Here is a 5,847-nt window from a genome sequence, read left to right on the forward strand (position 1 = left end):
AACACAATACAAGACATATATATGCATTTTTCGATCAATAATCTGTAATTAACTTTGCTCCAAGTTATTTTTTTTAACAAAAAATGAACAAGATGCATATCTTGCCATCAGAAAGGGAAGGGTACCAATAGTGATTATAGCTAAGTATGCCCACCTTAAGCTTCTAGATTGTACATCAGATTTGAACTTCTGATTTTTTTTTTGGTAAAGAAGAAAATTGCAAGATCTCTTATACACACAACTGTCAGAATGTGGTTATTTCAAATCTGTACAATTGATTAAACACTTGCATCAATAACCATGTACTATTGATCCAATAAAGTTATAAACTTTTTTCTCTCCTTGTTATACCAATGTACTATTGATACAATAAAGTTATAAGCTTTTTAATCTCCTTGTTATACCAATGTACTATTGCTACATTAAAGTTATAAACTTTTTCCTCTCCTTGTTATACCAATGAAGGGCTATTAGACTACTTGATAAATTTTTTTAATGAACTTTTAATTAGTAAAATTCAATGGTAAGGAACAGAGCAGCCATTTCTCCTAATTTAGATAGCTTTCACCACCGAAATATTCTGATGCTACAGATGGGAGCTCTCCTCTGCCTCAAATGCATATGCCCTGTTCTTCATCTCAATCCAGCTGCATCCTGCCTCCTTTCTCAACCCCCTTTCCTTCATTGTTCTCCTGAGTTTTGCTGCATCATCCCACCTGCCAGCTGTGGCATATATTTGTGATAGGAGAACATAAGGTGTAGCACTGTGCTGTTCTAGTTCAAAAAGAGCTTCTGCTGCGCGTTCTCCGAGCTCTATATTGCCATAACTTCGGCAAGCTCCAAGTAGTCCTCCCCATACGACGGCATTTGGTTCAAAAGGCATGTTGTCAATCATATCTGCAGCCTCATTCAAGTGGCCTGCCCGAGCAAGGAGATCAATAAAGCATGCATAGTGGTCTAACCTTGGCATAATATGGTAATCTTGCCTCATGGAACTAAAATAGTAGCGGCCTTCATCCACTAGGCCCGCATACTTGCATGCAGAGAGAACACTAACAAATGTGCTGTCATTTGGCTTTTCAGCCTCCAACACCATTCTCTCAAATAGTTGTAAGGCCTCCTTGCCACAGCCATTCAAGGCATATCCTCCTATCATGGCATTCCAAGAAATGACATTTCTTTCAGGCATTTCCTGAAAAACTTGGCTTGCTTCTTCTATGCTTGCACATTTGACATACATGTCAATAAGGGAACTACTCACAGATACATTTGCATCAAACCCACTTCTCAAAATTAGTCCATGGACTTGCTTGCCTCCATCCAAAGCTGCTAAGGTTGCCCAACAATTGAGAACGCCAGTAAAAGAGACATCATCCGGCTTAGCACCTGCTTTTTGCATTTGCACAAAGAGCTTTAACCCTTCTTCGAAAAACCCATTGTGGGCATACCCAGTAATCATGGCATTCCACAATACTACATCCCGTTCACTCATTATATCAAACAACTGGCGTGCATCAGACAGGGCACCGCATTTGGAATACAAATTTACAATGCCACTTAACACAAACAAATTGGAAGCATATCCAATCTTAATCATGAGTGCATGGACTTGAATTCCTTGTTGAAAACATATATTACAGGCGCAGGCGCTGAGAATGGTTGCATAAGTGATCTCATTTGCCTTCTCCCCTGCCAAATGCATTCGCTTGAATAGCTCAAGGGCTTCCAAGCCGTTTCCGTCTTGGCCATATCCTGCAATCATTGCAGTCCATGTCACATTATCTCTTTCAGACATTTCATCAAACACAAGCCTCGCATCACCAATGCTTCCACATTTAGCATACATATCAACAAGGGCACTCCCGACAAAGCCATCCAATGCAAACCCATTCATAACAATGTGAGCGTGAAGCTGTTTTCCCATTTCCACAGCTGCAAGTCTGGTACAAACACTAACAACAGTAGCAAAGGTAAACCGGGTGGGCTTAATCCCCGCTTGCTGCATCTGCCCATATTTCTCCAGAGCCTCAGAACAATGCCCATTTTGTGCATACCCACCAATTACTGCATTCCATGAGATGGCATTCGGTTCAGGCATTTTGTCAAACAGCTGGCGTGCGTCATCCATAAAGCCATGATTTGCATAGCCTGTGATTATACTAGTCCATGAGAATACGTCCCTGAGATGCATGTTTTGAAAAACTTGGGTAGCGTCTGCCAAAGCAGAACATTTGGCATACATATAGAGAAGACGATTACAAAGGAAAACGTATGAATCGAATCCTGATTTAGCAATATGTCCGTGAATGGCTTTCCCCTGAGCCAAAGCTTTGGTATCGATGCATACCTGCAATAGGCGAGCGTAAGTAGCAATGTTGAATGCGAGGATGTGCATTCTGAACACCTTTTATTTGGAACCATCAACCTATTTGAGGACATTTTCCACAAACCCAATTCAGGATTCCTTTCACTGCATCTTCAAATGTAAGCCAAACCGTAACTTATTACCTGTTGAGGGTGTATGAATCCAATCCTTTTTTCTTCTAATCGGTTCATATAATTGACTTTCTTCTGTTAAGACATCGATGCTGGGTGACTATGATTGATGAAGACACGAGATAAACTTCAGTTTAAGCGTGTCAATTGTAAAGCTAGACAGTATGCTGCAAAACGAGCAAGCCTGCGGCACACCCCTTAGGGTCCGTTTGGTTGCAAGCGTAGGAATTGAGAATTAGAATAGAAAATTTGAATGAGAATGGAGAATGAAGAATAGGAACGGAAAACTACAATCCAATCGTGTTTATCCCTTGTTTGGTTATGCAAGCTTAAATTGGAATAGGATAGGAATTGAAAATTAGAATAGAAAATTTGAATGAGAATGGAGAATGAAGAATAGGAATGGAAAACTGCAATCCAATCTTGTTTATCCCTTGTTTGGTTATGCAAGTTTAAATTGGAATAGGATTAACTTGCAATCGGCGCCATTGGAAAATCGTTGAAATATTTGAAAATATTTCTGAAGATGCAATCGGCGCCATTGGAAAATCGTTGAAATATTTGAAAATATTTCTGAAGATGCAATCGGCGCCATTGGAAAATCGTTGAAATATTTGAAAATATTTCTGAAGATGCAATCGGCGCCATTGGAAAATCATTGAAATATTTGAAAATATTGAAAACAGAGTTCCAGCGCTCACCCCAGGTCAAAGCGGATTTGAAAATTTAATCAAATTTGAGAAAGTTAAAATGAATGCAAGAATAGCAATTCTAATTACAGGTATTTTTTGGAATGGACAAAAGCTCATTTTGGGGCTAAAATGAGAATACGTTTTCCTATTCCCTATTCCTATTCCACGCACCAAACAAAGAATACAAATCATATTCTAATTTCCTATTTCTATTCCGGATGTATTCCAGCAACCAAACGGGCCCTTAGAGATAGCCATTTTTTAAGTCGTGTATGCATAAGCATTGAACAAGGGAGGGCTAAAAACAAGTAATAATTGTTTATTGAAATAATTGACAATTTTTATTTGTTCCACCTCTGTAGTGGTTTGCACTCCACTTGATGCGTCCTCCATTGAGATTTAGAATTTGCAGCATTCTCACAGTCCTTCTAGGTGTGCTGAGAAACTAAATGAGAAGTGGCGGGTCATCACTCTCTGGTTTCAACCCAGTTTCTACTTTTTTGCAAAATAGCTACTCCTCCCTCGAGGACGAAGAAGATATGTAAGACTTTTCATGAATTTTTTAATCATGGAATGTGCGAGGTCTTATAGACCTCTCCATAAAGTACTATGTCCAAGATACCTATCATAGACTTGGTAATCTAGATTTCCTTTGTATGCAAGAAGTTAAAATCTTTGGTTTCATGCTTTCTTCTGCATCTCGTGTCATTTGGCCAGATGACATTATGTTTTCTTCTCAATACGAAATTGGTAGAGGTGGTGTAGTTATTCTCTTGTCACCTCGTCTTCATTCTTTTATTATTTGACATGGTTCTGACCCCATGCACACAATTATTTGGATTTTTCTTTCTATCAATAATAATTCATTTGGTATAGTTAATGTTTATGCTTCCAATGATGTTGTGAAAAGATCTCAACTTTGGTCCTGGATGGTTGACAAGTTGCCTCCAACAACTTGGGCTATGTGCGGTGATTTTGATATGGTAGAGTTAGCTTCTGACAATGAAGGTATTTTGCCTTTTCGCTGGACAGTTACGCAAAGGGAAGCATGGTACTACATGCGTAATAAATTGGGCCTTTTTGATCCCAATGCTAATTGCTGCCAATAGAGTGGGGTCTGACACACCAAGTCTAATTTTCAAGCTGACTCTGATCATATATTAAAATGTCTCGATCATGCTATGATTATTGCACACTATTTTTTCTCCTTTTCTGAAGATTGAGAGTTACTTGTCATTCCGAGCTGTTGGATATGATGTTATCAGACCACTATCCCATCTATTTTACCATTTCTTGACAAACTGATGTCCAACGATTTGTCAAAATGCAATTTTTCCTCAACACGTCAGTGTTGATGCATGCTTCCACTATTGCTCACATCCTATGTGTCTAGAATTTGGAGCCGCGTCCCCATTCTCAAAGAGGTTGGATTCAATGGTGGAATGATGTTATTACCAGAACTGCTAGGTTTCTTCATATCTATGGGCGACAATTGGCCGTTTTCTGAAAAAGATCTTATGAAGCCAATACCAAGGCTCTCAGGCAGGCTTCTAAAGCTCTTACCCTTAACCCGTTTTATTCTAATTTGCAAGTCTAGCTTGCCAAGCTTCACCATGAGAAGCAGATTGCTAATAACTATGCTATTCGGGGTGCCCAAATCAAAGCTCCCCTCCATTGGTTGGAGGTTGGTCCAATAAAGCTTTTAAAGAATTCTTCCAGGCTCTCAAAGCCTGCCATACCAACTTTGGGATAAAAATGATTAAATAGGGAAATACTATTCTTTCCAATCTCCTTGACATCATGCAAGCTTTGGTACATCATTATGAAATTTTTTTTGCATTGCAGGAAAATTTAGTTGCCCGAGAGAAAGCTCTCAAAAAGTATATTTCTATTACTCCAAACCGCCCAACAGTCAAGCAACGAGCTTTCTGTGAACAACTTCTCACCTTCATGGACCTTAGGGAGGCTATCTTTTCTATGGCAGATGACAAGTCCCCTAGGTGTGGCGGGTTCCCTTGTGAATTTTACAAACACCAGAGTCTATTGGTCAAGGCCTACACAAAGTCTATCTTGAAGCCTACCCACTAAGAGTCTAGGAGCCCTCATTAATAGAGGAAACATTAAATTCATACCTAAAGTTGCTGACCCTAAGGATGTTTGCAACTAGCGGTTCATCACCTTGCTTAATGTGTCATACAAGATCATTGCTAAGGCCTTATCTCTCAAGATTCAACATCTTCTTCCCTTAATTGTGTGCCCAAAACAAACTGGTTTTATCAAGTCTGAGTATATTCTTGACCACATCAATGTTGTTTGGGAAGGCATGGAGTGGGCTCACAAGTCCAGTCAACAAACTCTATTTTTGAAAATTGATTTTGCCAAAGCTTATGATCAAATTGAATGACCCTTCATTTTGGCCATGCTCTAGGCTTTGGGTTTCGGCTCTAACTTTCTATAGTCTATAGAAATGCTTTTTAGTGATGCTAATGCTTGTATTACCATTAACAACTTTCAATCTGAAGCCTTCAAGATCTTTCAATCTATTTGGTAGGTTTACCCTCTGGCTCTGGCTTTGTATGTTATTGTTGTTGAAGGGTTTGGTTACTTACTTGCCCACACTTTTTTTGCTAGTTTGGTTTGTGACATTTCCTTGTCCGAG

General features: G+C 39.3%; 1 pseudogene across 3 annotated transcripts; it reads right to left on the minus strand.

Annotated features, from left to right (window-relative positions):
• Positions 1–308: 308 nt before the first annotated feature.
• Positions 309–2,731, minus strand: LOC149561854 (pentatricopeptide repeat-containing protein At2g13600 pseudogene; annotated as a pseudogene). Of its 3 annotated transcripts, XR_016363866.1 has the most exons (3): positions 2,509–2,731; positions 2,348–2,425; positions 309–2,148 (listed from the first exon to the last, which is right to left on the minus strand). The product of XR_016363866.1 is annotated as a pentatricopeptide repeat-containing protein At2g13600 pseudogene, transcript variant X3 (transcript). The 3 variants fall into 3 exon arrangements; XR_016363864.1 differs by having other exon boundaries at positions 309–2,425; XR_016363865.1 differs by having other exon boundaries at positions 2,348–2,731.
• Between the last annotated feature and the right edge of the window lie 3,116 nt (positions 2,732–5,847).

Source organism: Cupressus sempervirens, chromosome 4, assembly GCF_028749045.1.
Source record: "Cupressus sempervirens isolate cs-2001-9-10 chromosome 4, ASM2874904v1, whole genome shotgun sequence".
NCBI lineage: Eukaryota > Viridiplantae > Streptophyta > Pinopsida > Cupressales > Cupressaceae > Cupressus > Cupressus sempervirens.